The sequence below is a fragment of the Anas acuta genome, chromosome 1 (assembly GCF_963932015.1).
Source record: "Anas acuta chromosome 1, bAnaAcu1.1, whole genome shotgun sequence".
In the NCBI taxonomy this organism is placed as follows: Eukaryota; Metazoa; Chordata; class Aves; order Anseriformes; family Anatidae; genus Anas; species Anas acuta.
This window is the reverse complement of record NC_088979.1, coordinates 62713036-62734159: the sequence shown is the minus strand read 5'-3', so window position 1 is coordinate 62734159 and position 21124 is coordinate 62713036. Positions and strand designations below refer to the sequence as shown.

The window sequence follows — 21124 nt, the reverse complement described above, 5'->3', positions numbered from 1 at the left end:
GATCTTTTTATGTACAATAAAATAAGTTTGACTGAGATTTTGATACAATTTAGAAACTACTGAGTGGTGGAGCTCACAGTTTGTTTCTAGGTGGCATATTTCCCTCCAAGACCAGGTATAGCAGTAACGTCAGTAGTTTCCTTCAAGTGTCAGATACCAAGGCAGCAGCTGCAGAAACTCAAAAAAAGAGCAGGGTGGACTCAAATATCTCAGCAGGACAAAAACCGTTAGGAGCTGGTGCTAACCTCTAAGACAAAAAGTTTTGGTTGGGGAAGAAAAAACAGATACACAGGAAGTGTGGGGGTTGGAAGAGAAGAGACTGCTCTTGGGGTGGTGAGGGTGAAGAGCAGCCACAGCCATGGGGAGCTGGTCTGATGCCTGCGGAGGATCTGTCACCTGCAGCATCCTGGGGAGGCTCGAGGAGGTGAGGAAACTGAGTCACAGAAACGCATGCAGAACATGTTACTACTTTATATCTGTAGCTCTCAATGTTGTCACATTAGAGTATGGCATCTCAGGTTGCTCTGCAATGCCCGTGCGTTATGTGCTGCTTTCTCGTGTCCTCCTGAAAGCTTGGCTTCTCCAAGCAAGGTGCTCTTGGGGTGGGAGCTCTATGAAATGGCTGCCTGAGCTGCACAGGGGGCTCTGGGCAGGTGGGATCCAGACCTATTTCTGCAAAGGGGAGCTCTCAGCTTGATGATCATTAAATTGCTTGTTGTTCAGAGTGTCCGTACATGGGGAGTGATGGAGGTGTGTGGGCAAACGGGGCTGACACACAGCACTGAGAACAGCAAGATCTTTGTGAACCAGTGGCTGAAGCTTAAAAATTATGCTAGGTGTAAACTGGAGGGAAGTTGAATTTTGAGTAGTTGCAGAAATATGTAAGCTTCTCTTTCAAATTAAAAAGTAGCGATGTTCTAAACTGTCCCAAAGGTTAAGTGGTGCTGATATACCAACAGCTTTGCTAATGGTACTTGTAGGTGTGGAGGCATGGAGAGTCTGTTAAAAACTGCTTTACAAATCTGCACTGTAATCTCTTAAATCTTGAGAGGAAGGGGACAGCTCCACAGTCATATCAAAACTTTCACACGTTGTTGAACTTTCTATACTTGCTGCATTGAGAACCTTCTTGTTTTTTGTTGTTTTTTTTTCTCTCCCTTTGTTCTAAAAATGTCTATAGGTACGGTATTCTTGCACTAGCACACAGCTTCCTGCTGCTTTTATTTATTTATCTATTTATTTGTTTTCCTGAATCAACTTGGGGCTTGTGCATGTAAACTGGTTAAAGTGTGTGTGTTCACTTTGGGTTTGTATGTGAAAAAGTTTTATGTTGTAAAAGTTTATTTTATTTTTCTGGCTTGAACCTTGAAGTGAGGTGGTACGTTCGGGCTTTGGAATAGAGGACTGTGTTGTGGTGAGAGAGGTTGCCCAAAACTCCCCAGCAGCAGGTGTTGGTTTCTCTGGGACGGTTTTAGAGACAGCCCCTGACTTTGTCCAGATAAGAGGCTCCCCCTGAGCCCCAGGAGCTCTGTGCTGTGTGGGTGAGGAGCCCTGGCACAGGCTGCCCAGAGAGGCTGTGGGGTCTCCTCCTTGGAGGCCTTCCAAAGCCGCCTGGAGATGGGCCTGCTGGAGCTGGTGGCCTCCAGAGGGCCCTGACAGCCTCAGCCCCTCTGTGTGCCTCTGGTGTGTGGCAGCAACCTTATGGTTTTGAAGCTTTTCCTCTCATGATCCCTGCAACCCCAAACCCATCTGAGCTTCTGTCTGCAACCCCCCATGTAACTGCCACAGGCCCACCAGGGTGCGACCCCTTGCAGGCCCGACTTCATAACTGAGCGTCTGAGCTGTTCCCCTGGTGCAGCTCGTCTCTGCTGTACGGCGAGTAGCTAATCTTTGGGGTAGGGCGATGGAGAAAGGTGTTATTCTAGTTTTGAATTAGTCTAAAAAAGGGAATCCGAAGGTGGGATGAACTTGATCAAACTGGGAGCATCCTTGGCATGCAGAGAGGTGGAGGACTGGAAAGTGAAACCGTTGGCTTTGTCATGTATCCCAACAGCTTTCTTCAACTAGCTCACGGCTTCCATTGCTTTTCCATATGGAAAAAGTATCATCTCTTTTACTTTTAGGCTCAATAATTGCAATAAATACATTACTTTCTGTATGTAGATGTTGTATTATTTGTTGACCACCATGAACTGCACAGGCTGTCAAGAAAGCAATCTATAATTAAACTGAGTGTCTAATTTTTCTTCTCTTCTTTTAACTTCTACTTACACAACTGCACTGTATATTAGTCCTGCTTCTTCCACTGCATCTTTCATCCTGTTAGCCCTTGTCCAGCAACTCTGAAAATAGAAATAGAAGTCTCCAATAACAAAGATACTTCCTGCAAGTTTTGTGAAAGTCAGTGGGAAGATTAGGGCAGTGCCCCTTTCCCCTAAGGGGAGGCTGCAGCCTGAACGAAGTAGTTACCTGCTCTGTTTGGCCTGCCAGCAGTCCACTAAGCACACATATGGCTTGGGATCATGGCCAGAGGGTGTGAAAAGGCTGATGGTGTTGTGGAGGAAGGGAGGCTGGGGCTTGGCAAGTAGCTCATGGGGATGCATGACTTAGTCCATAGGAAATCAGGCCTTGTACGGTCTGCTGCTCACAGGATACTTCACTGCCTGTGGTTATCCAGATGATGCAGACCCGTTACTGATTTTTTTTTCCCTTAAAATAAAGAATCTTGGTACTTAGATTTGTCCTCTGTAGCAGGTTTTGATTTGGTGTGGTAGTGGTGAGTATGGAGTGAGGGCATTCATTCCAGTGAGTCCTATTGCTCTTGTCAGAATAACCTAAATCACATTTGGCTTCAATTTTGCCAAGAGTTTAATTATAGAAGAGGCTTTCAGGCTGATTTCTCTCTTTCACACGTGCAGTATTAGTCCAGTATGGTTACCAGAGGTGCCAACAATGAGCATAAGGGTGTTTAATCTTTCTTGTTCAAAAGTAAACAAGGAAATCTGTTTTAAGGCTATAAAGAAAATAAAAAGAATATTTTGCTTCTTCCTGCTGCTCACAATAAAATGTAAAGCCGTTGGGGTAAGTATTAACCTGCAAAATAAATATTTGCACTGTAAAAAGCAACTTTTATTACAGAATTATAGTACTGGCTACAATAGGTTCCCCTATACATAAGTTTAAATAAATTGTGTTGTGGAAGTAAGACTTAGTCCTATGAGTTAGTTTCTGCTTCACTGAGATTTTGTTTTAAGTCCTATATTCCTTAGATATCTTCTGAGATGTGCCTGAATTGGTTACGTTGGCCAGTATGCAAAGTAATATGGCTACATAAAGGTCCCAAGAGAGGAGGCATTGTCCAAAAACAGTAAAGGCGAAGAGCTGAACTGGATGTACTGGGAGGCAGCTGAAATGCTCCTGGCTTGCTTTGCCACCAGTCTAGATTTTGCCATTTTCCTGGAGGCTTCCATTTTCAGAGGAGCACAGACCATGTCGGTGTCTTCATTAGGGGAAACTGTCTTGCTCTCTGGAGCCCATTAATGTATTAATTAGATTTCTACTGACTAGAACACCTATCTCATAGTTACCCAAATGTATGTGTTTTAATATTGAATGGAATCTAACTCTAGGGGCTTGATTCAGTTCTCTGAATGTAGGATTGTGATTACATTTGAGCAGTGTCTGAGTTGCTGCAGAGTTCTCATTGGAGATGTTTATGTGGTAGTTTTCAGCCTAACCTTTAATTTTAAGTCAAAAAAAATAAATATGTTTACTTAGGAGTGTGCCTATAATTGTGTGTTACAGGACTGTGTCTGCTTCTTTAATTTAGCAAATTTGCTGTCTAGGTTTTAGGACAGTGAAATAGTGAGTAATATGGAAACTTTCTCTCTTGACTATGTGACCTAGCACGTAGTGCAGGGACCATAGCAGGAGCAGGTGCACAGCTTGGTGCTGATCTCCCTTAGCTGTGGACAAGGACTGCTCACCGCTGCACTTAACCACCAGCACGGACAAGAAAATCCAGGACACACTTTCTGGTTGGTTAACTAACAAGAAATCCAGTTTGTTGGCATTTCCAAAGAAATACTGATTTTGATTATTACGTTACTAAGATGCAATGTTTGAAACAATTGTATGTAGAAACTAATTTTTACTTTTCTCAGGCCACTGTCCCAGGAAGATGCAACCTTCTTACACCAAGACATTATACCATGGTGGATGCATCCTTCAGTGCTGCAGAGAAATGGAATCAGTGGTTGAGAGAGGTGCAATGCATGCAAAACAGAAAACATCTGCAAAGAATGTAAGTATATATACCTCAATGTTTAGCTTCCTTGAAAAGCAATTTTGTAATATCTTTGGAATGAGAGTGTTTTGCTTTTTTCCATATTTATTGCTGTCTTTATCATTACCCTCTGAATTTAGTCTTTTAATTAATTGTCTTGCAGTCACTGTGCAGCTTATAGGTTTCCAAAGACATGATGATAATAGTATATGCAGTTTGCATTTTCCTATACAATTCTGTCGTTCTGCTGAAATGGATGAGAGTTGTGTTTCAGATGAAAACAGTGTTTTTAACTAATCATCAACTCTTCTGAGATGGTAAACTTCATTTCTTTCAGAACATCTATTAAGATTTTAATTTTTTCCAAAACAAAGAGCTGCTTTAATCACTTTGTGGTCCTTATCTGAGCCTTGTATCCATTAGCATGTATGTCAGAGTAGTGCTTCACTGTTTCGAAGAATTTTTTTAGAAAATAAAAGTTCCCATGAAACGGAGACTAAAAACTCCTGTGTTATCTAAGTATTAGATACATCGCAACAACTGTTCTCGCAGGTGCATCAGGAAGTTTGCATAATCACATTTGCATTTTGACAAAGTTGTGCTCACAGTGTGAATCCCCTCTTCTTTTGGCATCTCTAGACACTTGTGTAAGAGAACCAAGCGTGCTTTTTCTCCTGACTGACTGTTGACTCTGTGATTCATCCAGTGGGGGCCCCGTGGACTCCTATGTTAGGATAGTGCTGACGACTGCAGATGCTAACCTAAAGTTCCAAACTGTTTTTTGTTTCTTTGTTTTAGTGCCAATTTGCAGATTTAAAAATGCTCTGATGTGACAAATAGTTACGCATGTCTCTGCATCTTATAAATAAGTAAATGCTACTTTGTTCTGCCAAAGATGCAAATTCTCACTGAGGCAGAGCAATATCACATCTTCGTCGTACAAGTCAGAGATGTGTTTGAGCCAAGAGGGACTGTTAGTCTTGACTGTCTGTATCAAAGAAATTAGTCATGAGAGGAGAGGAGAACCTGGTGGTTCTGTGTGTGACGATGGTAGGAAACCCACTGAATCTGAAGAACCCTTTACAATTGGCTATGATACCTTGAACAACATATGAAATTCCTTTTCAGGAGGAGGAGAAGCCTAACCAGTACAGATTGCATAAGTTAAATAGCTGGCCAGAGGGGTGCTAACTTATTAAAAATAAAGGATGTCTGTCAGTGAAAGCAGGCTTCGTTGCAAGTTAATTTCTTCAGCTCCAGTTGGTGCTGCTTTCCTTGTGCTAGTACATGGGAATAAAGGTCATGACACTTTAATCACATGTAAGTAGTCCATAAGAATAGAAATATCTTATTTCCATTTTGTCACCCGACCAAAGAGAAGTTCGTGTTCCAGTCAAGTGAAGGTTAAGTCAGAACTGCAAGGCTTGGATTTAAAAGATGCTCTCCTGCCCTCTAGTGTTAAAGTAACTCCTGGTTACCGCACAGCTTCTGTCTCGAATCACCTGATTGATTTTTGTGTCTGTGAATTTCTGCTGTCTTTTCAAAAGTGGAGAACTTTCAGATTGATCCTTTCTACAAGTGGAAAATGACACTGGGAGATGAAGAGGTGTTTAGAGCTGTCAGGAGCTGTCTGCAGAGTGAAAACACTTTCCTTTGTTATAACTTTGTTATTGCATTCTCTCTCGCTCTTTCTCTCCCTCATTTGTAGTTTATTTTCCAATTGGGTCTAATACATGTGTGAAGATATGTATTAGATAGTGATTCAAAAATTAATTTATACCTAACTTTTCTATTGATCCAAATTGCTACGTAAGTGTCACAGGTGAAATACAGATTAGAATAGGCCTATTTTAAAACTTTTATATGAAAGAAAAGGAACAAATTTTGGTGTTCTGGTCCAAAATAACTGTTATTTATTGATATTGACTAAGCTTGGCATTGGAACATAGAGGAAAACTTGGGAACATGATTGATGGCAACATCAGCAATGAGAAAAAATATACAGTGCTTCTGAGGGAAGAACACTAAATGAAAATAAAGTTAAAAATCCCTCTGTTATAGCTGAGACTATCTTTTGAGAAAACAAGAATAATGAAATTCTGTTCCTGTTGAAGCTAATGGGCCGAGATTGCACGTCAGTGCTCTAGGGATAAAATGACTTCTCTTTCCCTGGCAAATTAGCTCCAGCTTGGTTTGGTGGTTTGTCCATTTTTTGCACTTTTTAAAATGGTATTTTTAGAAGTTTTACCCTCTGTTTTCAAGAACTGACTTAGCTTTTAACATACTGATGATCTCATGTAGTTTTCAATCAGTAAGATTGGGAACTACATATTTTTGATGGGTGAAATAGTAAAATTTATACTGAAGCTCAGCAGAATGAACTCGAGCTGAGCAAATAATGCAGACTCAAGCATTTGTGTTTGTGAAGCATGGCCCCATCTACTTGCCCTGGAGTCAGTACTGATGATGATGCTCCACTCATTACAAATTCAGGCTCTTAACTAGCTGCTTGTTTTGCTGTGTTTTCATTTATTAATTCTTTATTTATCTGTGGTTTGCTAATGGGAGGCCTGGTTAAGGGCACGTCAAACCAGACGCTTTACATGAGGTTATGGTTACACAATGTTTAATCTGGGTTTGCACAGATAACTGTAGTGGACGGAGAGCTGTGCCCATTGTCTTTAATGTTTCTCTTTATGACAAAAATGTTGTCATAAAGTTGATGGTCTTCTCAAGCCTCATTTTGCTATGCAAGTATGTTTATTTATGCAGCCATTATGCCTAGGATCTGGAGTTTCTTTTCTGCTTGATTTCCAGATTCCTCTCTCCTCGCCTTTTACTCCGCTGCTCCGCTCTTTCGATACAGCTCAGACTCTCCCTTTTTGGTAGTCCTAAATGGATCTCAGCAGAAATAGCTAGCCAGCACTTCATATCCTTTGAAATTCCCCCAGTTATTGCCAAAATAGATATTGTGCCATGACACGTTGTGCTATTTAACATCATGCCGTGATGTTTTGCCGATTTTAAATAATGTAAACATATGAATAATAAGATCAAATATTAATTACATTTGTAGCAATAGGTCTGACTGAAAAATAAAACAGAAAAAAAAAAAAAAAGAGAGAATTGTATGGTGAGACAGTGTTGAAATAAAATGTCATCAACAAATTTGCCAGTTACATCTCGTCTAGATGTCCGTAATATATGCCAATAGAAGTTTTCTCAGGTGGGTTATCTTTTTATCATTATTTTTATTTTTGATAAACTCTAAAGGAATCCTGCAACAGAAAGCAGTGCTGCCGACCAACACTAGGGGCCACTGTTAGACCCAAGTTAATGAGCCTTGGGGCGGGTGATTTGCAAACAGAACCTGTGTGCCTCTCACATTGATATATCGGCGCTTTCAAGAGTATTTTATTTCTGTCTTTTTAAATTCATCTGAAGGAAGATAAACAAATAGAAACCAAGATTCAGCTAGGAAAAAAGAAAAGATCCGTCTTCTGATTTGTGAGCCGCCTTTACAAAGGCATAACTTCTCGTTGCAGCCTGTCACTGCGTTCAATGATCTTACAAACAGTTCCAGCCCTTTTGTGACGAGCAAACTGAGAGAAACAGCCGGTCCCCATCTGGATCCATGGGACCAAGCACCCTGCTCCACACCTGACCTGGAGTGTCACCGAGTCCCATCGCTCAGCAGGGGCTGAGGGTGTCCTGCAGGACTGGTACTATCAGCTCCTGGCAGGCACAGCCCCTCTCCCTGGGTATTTTACTTTCTATCAGTGATTAATGAATTCTTCACAAATATTTTAGAAAATAATCTCAGTTTTTTTAGCCTAACGAGAGAAGGGAGTTGCATCAGCTTCAAGCCTTTCTCCAGAGCTGCATGGGAGATTAGAAAGCTCTCTATAGCCTTTATTATTTTCATCTTGTTCAAGTGTGGGAAGCTGCAGGCACTGGCTTGCACCGCGAGGGCACACCTCGTTGGGTCGTATGTCTTTCCTCAGTAACATCGTGCTGTACCATCAAGATGTGCTGCAGGGGAGGGCTGCAACCCTCGAAAGCATCTCTGTCGTCGTGGGCCCTTTTTGCCTGTGTGTTGTAGGGAGGGAGGGGAGAGACCTTGTAGGAGGCTGCTTTGTGCTGTAACCACCTCTCCCCTGCTCCAGGGCCGCTGGTCTGGAGGAGGCGAGCTGCTGAGATGGCTTGAGATGGAGGTCAGGTGGCTGATTTTCACTCAGGAGCCTTGACAAGGTCTGCTTGCAAAGCACAAGAGCCTGTGCTTGCTGCACAAGTGGCTCCTCACTAATGTTTTCCTCGTGTCTCTTCTGTTCCTGTTCAGCACCGAGGAGGATGAAAGAATAGCCCTGGGTATAAATGCTGGGCTGGGAAGCTTCAGGTGGTCCTGGCGTTTCGCAGCTGTCAGCAGGTGACCAGCTAACTGGCTTTTCTGATTCGAGAAATTTTTGAACTGAAAGTGACATGAGCAGGGAAAAAAAATGGAGCCCGGCCCCAAAGTGTCTGCAACCTGTGGTTTTTGTTGCTGTGAGGAGCGCTGAACCTGTGGCATGCCATTTACAGCAAGGCTTTGCTCCGATGCCTCTGTTTTGTTTGCTGGTCAAGGCTGTGAGGCCTCACAGCTAATATCTGTCTGCCAGCTTGGATATGTTCGTTTTTAAAAGCTGTGTCCAATCAATGCAAATATTTTAGGGAATATTTTAGGCGTCGGAGGGCACAACTGTAATGGTGTGGGCATTAGAGACTGGGAACGAGAGGCAATCACTGCTTCGAGCACTTCCGCAGATGTCTATAGAAAAAAAAATAGCTTTGAAGGACAGCTTGTAAGATCCTTAACTCTTCTGCCCTCAAACTTTTACATGGTAACCCTGTGAGTAACTTATTTTCAGACAGGAAAGAAGCAATACTGTTGAAGGAAATAACGAGGGAGAAATGACGAGGAGGGAGAAATACACTGAGCCCTCAACATAGACAGGAAGGAGATGGAGGAGCTGCCCAGGGACCTTCTAGAGAGAACTGGGGGATGTGTAATGAATCCTAGAAATGCTGGTAGTCTGTAATCCCTTAGCAATTTAATTCACAGTGCTCTGAGAACCCGAGGATATTTTTTCTCTGGTTTTAGAAAACAGAGGAGTAACGTTACTGTAGCTACGATGACCGACTGCCTTTTCTGGAGGAGTGATTTAGGTTGTTTTATCTGATTCTGTCTATGAGCTGGTGAAGAAAATGGTTGCATTCTTCACTGTTTGTATTAATAACACAACAGCTTCTACCACAATGACATTTCACCTGGGCTAAGAGTGAGTACCATGCTGTATACAACACAATCTTTCAAAGCAAGGCTCGAGAGCCTTATGTTAACATGCTGTTGAAATTGCCTCGTTTCATTTCTTCCCCTGGCATTTCTCAATCTATCCTGGCTCCCAGTGCTTGCAAGAAGGTGTGCACATGAGCGTTTGTACCTGCTCATCCCTTTCTACCAAAATAAATTCAGGGAAGTCGAAGAGACCCTGGATGTGTTTCTGTCTATTAATCTAGACTGCTTCACCTGTCCTTCAAAAGCCAGGGGTGTAATTCCCCTCCTGATCTTTTGGCTTGCACTGTGCTACAGTTAAATAAATTTTACCAAAAAAAAGTAAGAGATTTCACAGAATAATCTGCCTTCCGAAAACACGCCTCACCAAAAAACATGGCAGGAACTGGAATGCTGCTCATCAAGTTCAGACTTAATATCTCGTTTGTTCCCATTTGGTTCCCTAGTAGGTCCTGCACTGGCCTCGGGCAATAACAGCGTGTTTCTTCGTGATGAAATGTGATCGGTTATTTGGATGCTCGCAGTAAGAACGTAAGTGGCATTTCTGTTGGTTTGGCACGAGTCTCCAGAGGTACTTTTTTTTTTTTTCTAGCTGCTGGCTTGGTCGTGCTAGCCTTGGAAGCACGTTCCTGTTGTCTGCTTTAGGATCCTAGCCAGCTGACTCACCTTCGGTATGCCTTCTGCCACCCGTTGGGTCTGGCAGGGCCAGCACCTGTTGACTCCTTGATCAGACTTCGTTCAGCTATCTCGTGGTGCATGCAAATTTCCACTTCTATCTGGACCTTGATCAAAACCCACGTGGAGATCTTACAGATCCGGTAGGGTATGGCTGCAGGCCGGGCCCGTGCAGCTGAGGAGCAGCTTGCAGAGAGGTCCCAGGTGCTGTCTCTCATCACCAGCTTTCTCTCGTTCATCAGATTTCATTTTCCAGTTGGTGCAGGGGATTGGATTGTGCTTGCAAATGGCCAGTAAGGAATTCCCCTGGAGGAGGAAAGCTCCAGTTGCCATAGAGCCAGTTCCTGCACGCTCTTCTTCCGTTCCCACTCCTCCTGCCTGGCAGCTGATGATAGGAAATGACCGAGGCTGAAAACAAGGGATCTCACTGAGCTTTACGTGGGTCATCGAACCAAACGATAGATTCCTCTTTCCTGCATTGGGATTGTCACAACTTGGCCAAAGATCTTGGAGGCAGGACGTCCTGCTCAGAAGTGCCTCATTTTCTCGTGCTCATTGTTTTAAGGAGAACCTGACCCACAGCACCGCTGGCAGCATTTTCCTCAGGTGGCTTAAATTACTCAGACACCCAGGGCTGATGTGCCTGGGGTCGTGGTCTCTTTGTGTGCATAGAAGGGGGTTGCTCTGTGCAAAAGCCACAGATATTGGTCGCTGCATGTGTGCAGTTTTGGTAGTTTAACCATCACAAGAGCAGGGGAGTAGGTAGAAGGAATAGATTTTGTAGGCTTGTCTAAACATAAAGCCACGTGGAGGGGACATCTTTACCTTCTTGTTTGTCTCTAGAATCGAAGCAGCCCCATAGAGCCTTCTGAATGAGCTCATGTGGCATCCGGGCTTTCCGTCCTCATGGACCCAGATAAACTGAATTGTTTAGCTTTGTTTGCAGAAGCTGAGGATTTGAAAACCACTTCCTAGAGCCTCACTTGTTTGCCACAATGAAATTAACAGGGTCGCTTTATGCAAGCAACTCACAAGTAGCAGGGCTTTAAAAGAGGTATGCGTTTCACTTCCACGGGGTAAAATTTCCTCATCTGGAACCTGGGAAGAGCAGTCTGCTGTTGTGTAAAGAGAAAACTTCTTATTGATGAGGTTTGCTCAATATGTGTTTCAAGAGATACACGAAGTTGTAGTGATTTGTCCTTTTGTAGACCAGATGACCATACTTAGTAACCTCCCAGCCTTTCTAGGGACATTTAAATATGTTTTCTGACCTGTGGACTGTTTATGGCTTTCCTTGGTGCAGATAGAAATATTTCTCCCGTTGTATAATTGAGCCAAATTATATTTCAAGTTAAGCAGAATGCTTATTTGAGAGGAGGAAGGGTGGCTTTGAAATTGAGGTAAACTAGAAAAATCCAAAGCATTTTATGATCATTGAAAGGGCTTTTTGAGTTGGAGGTATGTTATATATACTTTTATTTTGATAAGACCATGCATGGTATAAGGGAAAAAAAGTTCATCTTAAAAGTTTAACCCAAAATATTCTCTGGAGCAATGATTCGAATGAAGCCTTCTCCAGACACTAAGGTTGAAGAATGAGTACTAGAGCTGAAAGGTGGGACACGACCTGCACTTGGAGGTGCAAACTTCCCAGGAACTTTTGTTAGATAAATTGTAATGCAGTACTTCCCCCCTATTTAATTGTTAGTCACACCTGTCCCCATATGTTTGCTCAAGTTTATTTTCTGCAGCTGCTGCGAGTCCGTGCCAGATGGCAACCTAGCTCCTGGAGCATGAAGAAAAGAAGTGAAAGAGCTGTGAAGGTCCCGGATCCCCCTGAGACTGCCTCTTCCCCTTCAAGGTCCTGATCCTGCAGTCTGGGGGAGTATGTGTTGTATGGGAAGGGCATGTAAAGTCAAGTCCTTTGCGTGCTTTAACCTAATGCAATTAGTCTCCTCTCTTTTAGTGACTTGAGCTTCTTGTCGTTACAAGTGTGGTCAGGTGAACGATGTTTTTAAAATGGAGGCAAAGATCTTAAATTGAGTTTATCTAATTAAGATGCAGAACCTTATTTATTTAGCTAGCTAACAAAAAGAAGGTTTGGTTTTGCTTTCAGTCTGATAGTACAGGATGCTTTGAGATCAGTGCATTTTATTTGGGCACCTCATTTTAAATTTCCAGGTTCTTTTCTCCCTTAGCTTCCACGTGGGCTTGGCACGTAGCCTGAGTATGTTGTGGTGAGAGTGTTTGTTGCACAGAACACGCAGACCAAATGTGTCTAACTGTAATGTCTGTCTCTAATATTGGAGGAAACAGCATAGAAATTAAAACTTCTTATAAGAAGACCCGGTTACAAGCAGGATTTTTTAAAGAGTGTGTGTATTTCTGAACACAGCAGGAGGTGTTTGTCATGATGAGCATCAAACTAAAATTGTGTTTACAGTGTAATAATTAGTTGCATCGGGATAATACTTTACATGATGGAAAAAATGTGCAAGTGTGCATCCATGCCAGCCTTGTTCCTTTCCTCAGAAAGGTCAGAGGATAAGAGTATTATGCCCTGTCAGGCAGCCAGCACCATTTTACAGCTGTTACTAGTTGCACTCGGCATAGAGGAAATGGGCTCTTGCCTTCAGCTCACAAAAGCAGAGCCTGAAATGGGTTGTGCAAAGCACTCAGCTTGGATCTGTAACATACTTGAAATCAATCTTGGTTCAAGTCTGGGCTGGCTCTGTGCACTTGCACCCATTTGCTGGAATTTTGTTTGTCTGAAGTTAGCAAAGGTGGGTATGAATCTTTTTTTTTTTTTTTTAAACCCACACTGGAAAATTTACAAACTTCCACAGGTTTTCCTGATCAGCATTATAATGCAGTCTATGTTTTATAGGTTTTTTAGCTGGCATCTTCAAGGGCTTGCAAATACTGCTTTGTTTTTTTCACAGCTGAGGTAAGGCTTTTTTGGCTGATGTTCCAGCATAATCAGATGGACAGGGAGCTGAACCCACTAGCAGTGAGTTTGAACGTTACATGGGCTGGATGGTTATTGTCTGCCAACCTGTGCATCTTCTCACCTTGTTAGATTGATCTGTCAGCCATGCTTTGTCTAGCTTAGGATGGAGCTGTGATAATGAGATTCTCTAGCTAATGGCTGCTCCTGTCTTCCAGGAGTGCTATATAGGATGTAACAACGCTGCAAAACACCATAAAAAAATCTGAGTTTTAGCTTCAATCAGTTGGCCAAAGTTAACTAACTCAGGTTAAAACAGCAGCAAAGATGAAATAATTTGAAGTTTAACTTGATGCAGGAAGCTTGCTTTCAAGACTGCATGAACACGCTTAGCAAAAAGGAGTTTGAACAGTTGCAAAAGCCATACATTAGCAAAGCTGCAGGCACTCTAACTAGTGGGTAACCAGTATTTCCTGAGGGTTATACCCTTTTTGCTTGCCTTTCATAGTGGGTTTTCGTAGGTGTTTATGTAAGGGTGTCCAAGCTGCAGCTGCTTGCAGTTTGCTCTGCAGATGTCCCCAGCAGCTGCCCCCAAACTCAGTTTCCATCCTTTGTGGGAATGCCTGGTTAACACCCTGCTTTTTTTGCACTGTAACCAGCTCATATATATTCTATTTTTTTTGATAAGCTTCAAGTTAAGGAGTCCAGAAGCGATAGGAAGCTTGTGCTGTGCAGACTGTTCTCTCAGGAGCTCAGCCAACACTGCTTTGCCTGCTTCCGTGGCACGAGAAGCCTGGCAGAGGTGGGGAGATGAAATTCCAGTGATTACCAGTGACGTGCCGTTGAGCAAAGCCCAGTTTCTGTTCCTGACGGTGATAGCAAAGCTCTGGGATCAAATCAAAGGCCACAGCCCCCGCGACAAAGCCCTGGCAGAGCACAAAGGATGCAGCACGCAGAGCCACGGAGGGCAGCCAGCTCCAGGGGAGGGGGAGGCGGAGGCCAGGAGTGATTGTCTGTCTCCCGATAATGGGACCAATTTTCAGTGCAGCTATGCCAGCTGAGCTCCAGGAAGGCACCAGGGAATCCAGCTCAATGGGCTTTAATTTGTGCATATGTGTATAGATTGTATATGACAGGCACGGTTCCAAACGCCTGCCAAATCACGCCGCTGCGCTTACACCCTAATACCTAGATAATGCAGCCGTGGGATAATCAAAGCCATCTTTGTCGTATGGAAAGCTGAGACTCTCGGGGGCACAGTTTAATCAATGTATTATTGGAACTAGAGTCCCAGCCTGGCTGCGGTGATTGTGTTCCTAGGTGCCATATTTAATTCATGAAGGAAACCGAGTTTTGAAAATCGAAATGCGGCTCAAAATCTGCTGGCCGGTGCAGAATGCAAGATTAATTTTATGCTGCTTGTAGGCGTCAAAGAAAGGGATAAGGAAGAGCAAAAAAACTTTCTCCTTTGTTTTTGGGTTCTTTTTATCAGATTCCTGAAGGGCTCAAAAGTTACAAGAAAACGCTTCAGAGAGGTAGCTGTGATTCACTTCACAGCTTCCAACTCTGTTTTCACTGAAGGAGGTTTTTCTTTCTTTATTAATATATATAAATCCCAGACTTCTCGGGTTGAAAGAAAAATGTCAGCATCATTTAAATATATATCTTTGTAATCAAATGGCTACTTCCTTATGGGTTTTGGTAATATTCCCCCCTGTTTTCAGGTAGGTAATATAACACATCACCTCCACGTACATATATAGTGGCCGTAACCCTTGCTCTCGAGCTTCCATGTTTTCCTACAGATGTGGCCTGATTTGCCTTAATTAAAAAATAAAGAATCTGCTGATTCAAGGGAAAATACCGCAGTGAAACAAATCTGGGTTATATTTGGCTGGTGAGGAAACAGAGGATGACGCCGGATGTGGAGGTGAGCAGGACGTTCCATCCCAGCTTTCCTTCCTCATTTAACTTTTCTTTGGCTGCTCCAGCTAGAAGTGATGCACGAGGGCTGGAACAACGGCAGGCAGGGAGGTTTTTCCTTGCCAGCCCCTCTGACACAGTAGCAGAGCAATTACAACTCCTCCATCTTCCTTCCTTCCCATCCCGGGGGCATTCTTTCTCCTGATGCCCGCTCTCTTCCCCCATTAGCTGGTTCCCTACCTCTTGACCCCGTAGGGGAGGTCAGGCAGAAGTTTGCACTGGCACCACGTGCTGCATCGTCTGCTCCTGAGACACCCCGGGTCCTGCCTATTGCTTAGCTGTGTGCCACCCCGTTAACCTGGCCCAGCCTCCTCTGCCTGTGGGAAAGATGCTGCAGCGGGAATAAAATGAGGATGGTTTTATAGGTGCTGTTTGCAAAGTCCTCGCAGAAGTGAGCTTGTAAATTGGAGAGCTGTGACTGCTGCAGGACAACAAATTACGTAGTGTCTTCCTGCAGCCCAGCAAACCCGAGTGCTTCCCCACATTGTGGTTCGTATGTTTGCTCAGACACGGGCTTTTCTTCTGTAGGAAAAGCAAATGAATAATTGGACCTCTGGCTGGCAAGGAAGTGGCATCCACAATTGGGATTTTGAGCACCCAACTCACTGACTTGTGAACCTCGGCCTTGAACTCCATGGTTGTCTGTCTGCAGACTTAAGTAAACGTGCTTGAGCTTGCAGAATCAAGTGGCTGGGGCCAGCTGAACTTCTTTTATATTTAAGAGCAGAGTTTGAATTCTTCTTCTACCAGAGCTCCTTGCAAACTAGCAGGCTTGTGCTGAAATGCAAATGGACCCTCAAGAAGCGTGTGTGGATGGAGAGCGTGGAGTCGGGTGCAGGTGTGACCCTCAGCTTAACGTGACAGCAGCCCTGAAAGCTGGATTTCCTCATCTCGGTGGTGGAGAGTTTGAAACATAGGACAATTAAGCTGACTTCAGTGAGGTTAGCAGTAAGAGTCAAACCTGAGTGCTAGGGAGGAACAAAGATCCTCAATGTTACGGTTTTATTACAACATTTGTGGTGTTTCCTTTCTTTCTTCCTTTCTTCCTTCCAAGTTTTTCTTCAAGTTCCTGCTGGGCCATCACATGAAAACCCTTCAAGAGAAGATTTCTCAGCTTCATAAGAGCAAACTGGAAAACGTGAGCGCTACATGTTCTGTAACCACAAAGCTAACAAAAAGGTTAACAATTCAGTTTTCAGTATTACGATTCACTATTACAATCCCAACACTTTTGGAAAGCCTGATTAATTGTTTTAAACTACCAGCAATTTGGATGCAGCTCGTTATTCCTGCTTAAATCCAGGGCCTGGGAATCAGGCTGAATAGTTTTCTCCTGAAATCATAAAAACTCCATTTTTCAAAAAACCAAACTGACAAAAAACAATAATTTGGGAATATTTAAGTAATGTTCCATTTCTGCGTTGTGATAAATTTAAAGAAACAGTGATGAATACCCTCATATTTGGTGTTTGTCCAGTTAAAAGGGGGGCGGGGTGGTGAATCGCAGATTACTCATTCCTAAACTTGGACAAGCCCTGCTTGTGTCAATAGTCATACCTTTGCCATGGAAACCAGCACGGATTATTGAGTGGTGACAGTTTTTGCCATGCTCCATGTGTTCCTGTTGACCCTTCGGAGAGCTGTTTTGGTGTTAAATGCTGCCAGGCGGTGAGCAACCATTTCCCACTTCAGCGAAGGAGTTTGTGGTGTTACTTCTGCCTTGCATCAGCTGGGGCCTTAAACGTAAATTCATCTCCAGTGACCTGTTTCAGCTCATTAACCCGCTGGAAAACGATTCCCCCCTCCTTTTTAAAAACAAAACCAAACCCACAAGCTTTGCTTTTGTCATGGTTTCTTCATTGAAGGTTTTTAGATCCATACCAACTGCAGTCAAGGCTGTTGGCCTGGATTTGCACAAGTTGAGAACAGAAGCAGAATTTGGCCTTCAGATGAACATTTCTGGTAACTCAACACATTATTTTTTCTTAATAGTACTTTAATTCTGCTTTGTTTCAAGCATTTGGCTTCTAATCATACCAGTGTTTCAGCAGCAAAATGTTTAACTTTGGAGCCAGGGATTTGAAGACAGTAACACACCTGCTTAATTACAAGGCAGTAGCATTCAGTCAAATATTTTAGGTTATTACCATCCAACGTGAAGCTTTTAAAGAAGAGAAGGAACAGAAATTCAGCACACAGGTCTGTTTCAACCCATATAACTTGTTAGGGACAGCTTGTCCCTTACAGAGTGCCCTGAAACCCAACCTGGAACAAGGTCAAACAAGGATCCCCTCTGGCCTTTGGCGCAGGCACTCGGGTGAAATGAAGCTTTCCTCTGTAGCGTGATGGTGTTTCAGGTCCTGCCGTGGGAAGCTGTGAATTTTCTGACGTGTGGAGACCCCAGTTATACGGCACATTCACTAGCTCCAGAGCTGCAATTTCTTCCATTGGTTCAGTACGACAAAGGTACAGTTTTATATTTCAGAATTGCACAAAATAAGTTGCCACCACCAGTGCCTCAGACATTATTCGCTGAACTGGATTACAAATGAGAGAGGAGAAAACATCACAGAAAGCATTCCCAAGTTCCAGGAGGTAAACAGTTATCGCTGGGATGCCTGCTTAGAAAGTTGGCAGCCTGCAGGATGATTACAGCCGAAATCCTACTTCAAATAAAGCGAGAGCTGGTATTTATGCCTTCCTGCTTGGTTTCATTCGGTTCCTCTCCTGAGAGAACTGCTGCCACCTTACACGTCTATGCTGAGCTCAGTTTGTGATTTTAATGCATGTTTTCTTTTGACGAATTAAACAAATAACAATAATAACACAGAATTTATGTTCCAGAACATAAGTTTCTGTCCCCTGAGCAGTGAATCAGTGATGGTCTAAGAGGGGTAGCTTGTAGCACGCTGGGAGCGGATGGGTCACGCGGTGCTGTTTCTTCTCCTTTCAAGCTGCTAAATCCCATTAAAAGGGAAGCTGGAAACAAATCTTGTGTATTTTTAGTGTTTTCTCTCTGGGAATGTAATTACTGTGACTGACACAAAGATTGCATGAAATCGTGAGGAAAGAAGGAAGTGGTGTCTGTGGCTGTGCTGGGAGGGTGCTGCTCTGCCGAGTCCTCTCCCTCGTAGGAAGAGGCTCAGGGGCTTCAGGGAGCCTCTGAGGACGTTTCAAAGCCCTCGCTCTGAAGTATTTGTTGTCATCCAGCTGGGTCTTCCCTGGGAAGCCTTCGGGTACTCAGATGAAAGTCGTCACGTGGCGAAACAAAAGCCCTAATCTTACGCAGATTAATTTATTAGTTACGCTACGGTTCCTCGGCGATGGTCCTCTTCCCAGCAAGGCTCCTCTCTTGTCAGCTTGTCTATATGCAAAGTAGGTTTTTGGTAATTATAAGAGGAAATGGCTTTAACCCCTGTTTGCTTTATGCTTTTTTTTTTCCACTATACTGAAAACACAGCGTGTTTAGCAGCTACACTCTTACTTAAAACCACAGCACCCTAAGCTGCGTGGCTCCTCCAGCTGCTTTGCCCAGCCACCCCAGCTCATGCTGGATTTCTGCTCGCAATTTTTGCTGTGGTAGCTGCATAGTCGAAAAGTTACTGGCCTCACAAGTCCTGTCATCACCCGTGTAGGAGCAGTAGTTTTACTTGAAGCACAGAACCCAAAGTACGCTGGCGCGAAGGGTTGCGGTCCCCAAAAGGACTCGCAGTCCCCTGTTGTGCTGGTCCACCGTGCCAGGAAAGGAGGGACTTCCAGAACAAGGGCAAAGCAGGAGGCTGAGGACAGTAACATTTCCAAATGCCACAGTAAGCCAAGAGGGAGTATGAGTAAGAGCCCTTTGCTACTTCCTAAATTGCTTTCCCAGGAGACTACTGGAATAATGCTATTTCTGGAACAGTGTCCTGCTCTCATTGATCTTTTCCCTTTTCGTGGTGGACGTGATGTCTTTCTTTTTCCCTCATCTTACTTTTCACACCTTCTTCTTTCAGTTGCTTTTCTCCTTTTCTGTCTTGCTTAGGTGTTTTCTTCTTAAATGGCTCCTTCTGCCAGAAAAGAGAAAAATCAGGAATAAGGAACCTGACAGTGCTTTGACATGATAACCCTCCATGATTTGTTTTCAGGATTATTCCCTTGGCAGCAGAGCTCAGTTAGCAATTACAGGTGACAAGCCTTTGTTAGTGATGTTGCTGTTCTCCTTTTCGAGAGCAAAGGAAGGGAATTCTGCCTTTCTCGTGCTCTTCGGAGCTGCCTGAGCCATCCGAGTCGGGGCAATTTCCATTGGGCAGGCCAGTGGGCAAAATGGTTCAGTTAACATATTTATTCAGTAAAGAATGTTATTATATTACTATTTTTTTCTTTATCTCCTGCTATTGTAGCATATCTACGACCAGGAAAAAAATTTCAATTGCAACAGAGGGAGAGAAGAATGGCTGATGAGGAGAAGCATGACTTGTCATTGTCATTTATTAAAGATTGACCCTGGACTGGCGGACTGTAAAAGCGTAGAGAGATCACAATTTTAAATTAACACAATTTTAAATGAACACAATTTATCGCAGATCTTGCCCAATACTTCCAGTGATCCTGTTTTTGGCTACCACTTTACTGGATTTCCTCTGTCTATCTGAAGAAGTCTGTGGAAGGTATCTCCCTCGGGCTTGCTTATTTATCTTTTAAACATCCTTCAAAATAGCTCAACCATTTCTGAAGTGGGGACTGGAAAAAGGGTTTTCTAGGGACTACTTCTTACGGGTGTTTCTACTACCTATTAATTATGGAGCACAGACTTAACAGATGATGTGGGGAAGGTTGCAGGATGTGTTTGCTTCTCTATGAGAATTTATTTGTGCTTTTATGAAGATGTGCCAAACCCAAAATCTGACCAAAATAGAAATCCCTGGAAAAAAATTCTTAAAACCATAATTCTGGTACTTTCTAACTCTGGAACACCTGGCATTACAACATTACTATTTTTAATGTAATTCTTTGGTTTGTAATGATATCTCCATAGTAATTATATCTGCCTAATATTTTCTATTATAGAAGTCTCTCTTTTAGTTGCTTATTTCTTTGCCAAGTCTTAACTGTTTGGGTTGACGCTTCCTATACTTGCTTTCCACCTCAGACTGAATACTTTGGGGAAGCTTCAGTAAAAGTGATGTAGCTGCATTCATGGAAAGTTAAAAAGACGATCAATTTTCTTTTTCTGGGAAAGCTTGCCACATAAATCTTTTTTTTTTCTTTTTAATTATGATTGTTATTTGTTTTTAAAATTTATTTATTACCATTAATGTTGCTGTGCTGTTTGGCTTTTTCTCTCAGGGAGCTGTTAAGCCACTGCTTTAATGAATGAATGAGCTAATTCATTGATTTCTGCGAGCTGTCTTTCTGCGGTGGGCGGTCTGACTGTAGAAACTGCAGCACTTAAGATCACCTAATAAAGCCTGAAAACCACTCTGGGATTTGTCTGATAAAAGGGGCCGTGTAAATGAGAGGCTGCTGGTGGTGCAGCAGTAACTCTCTTGAGCAAGAGCACAGCAAGGCGCACCCTGCGGACACTCCCCATCCAGAAATAACCAGGAAGGAAAGAAGAGGAGCTGGGGGCTACCTTTTGGCTCTGCGATTTACACTGCCCACGGGGGTGTCTCACCACATTAGCCATGTATTTTTCAGCTCATTGCCAGTCCTCGTGCCGCCTCCGAGCTCGGCAGCGAGGCTCAGGCTTGGTAACCCTACCCAGGATGGCAGGGTTCCCTTGGGTCGCTCTCTGCTGCTCCTGCTTTCGTTTTTCTCTGTTTAAACTAGAAGGGAAGAACACATAAACAGAATCAAACTTCTCCTCAGTTGCTCACGTTCCCACGCCTGGGAAGCCAGAATACGAAACATCTGCCCATCTTGTGTC

General features: G+C 43.3%; 1 protein-coding gene across 1 annotated transcript in view; it reads left to right on the top strand.

Annotated features, from left to right (window-relative positions):
- The first annotated feature begins 292 nt into the window (after window positions 1-292).
- The window catches only part of RASA3 (RAS p21 protein activator 3), a 140990-nt gene continuing 120158 nt past the window's right edge, over window positions 293-21124 (top strand). The window contains exons 1-2 of the mRNA XM_068679130.1: window positions 293-424; window positions 4164-4303. The gene's annotated coding sequence lies outside the window, so the exon portion shown is untranslated. The remainder of the gene's footprint in view (window positions 425-4163; window positions 4304-21124) is intronic.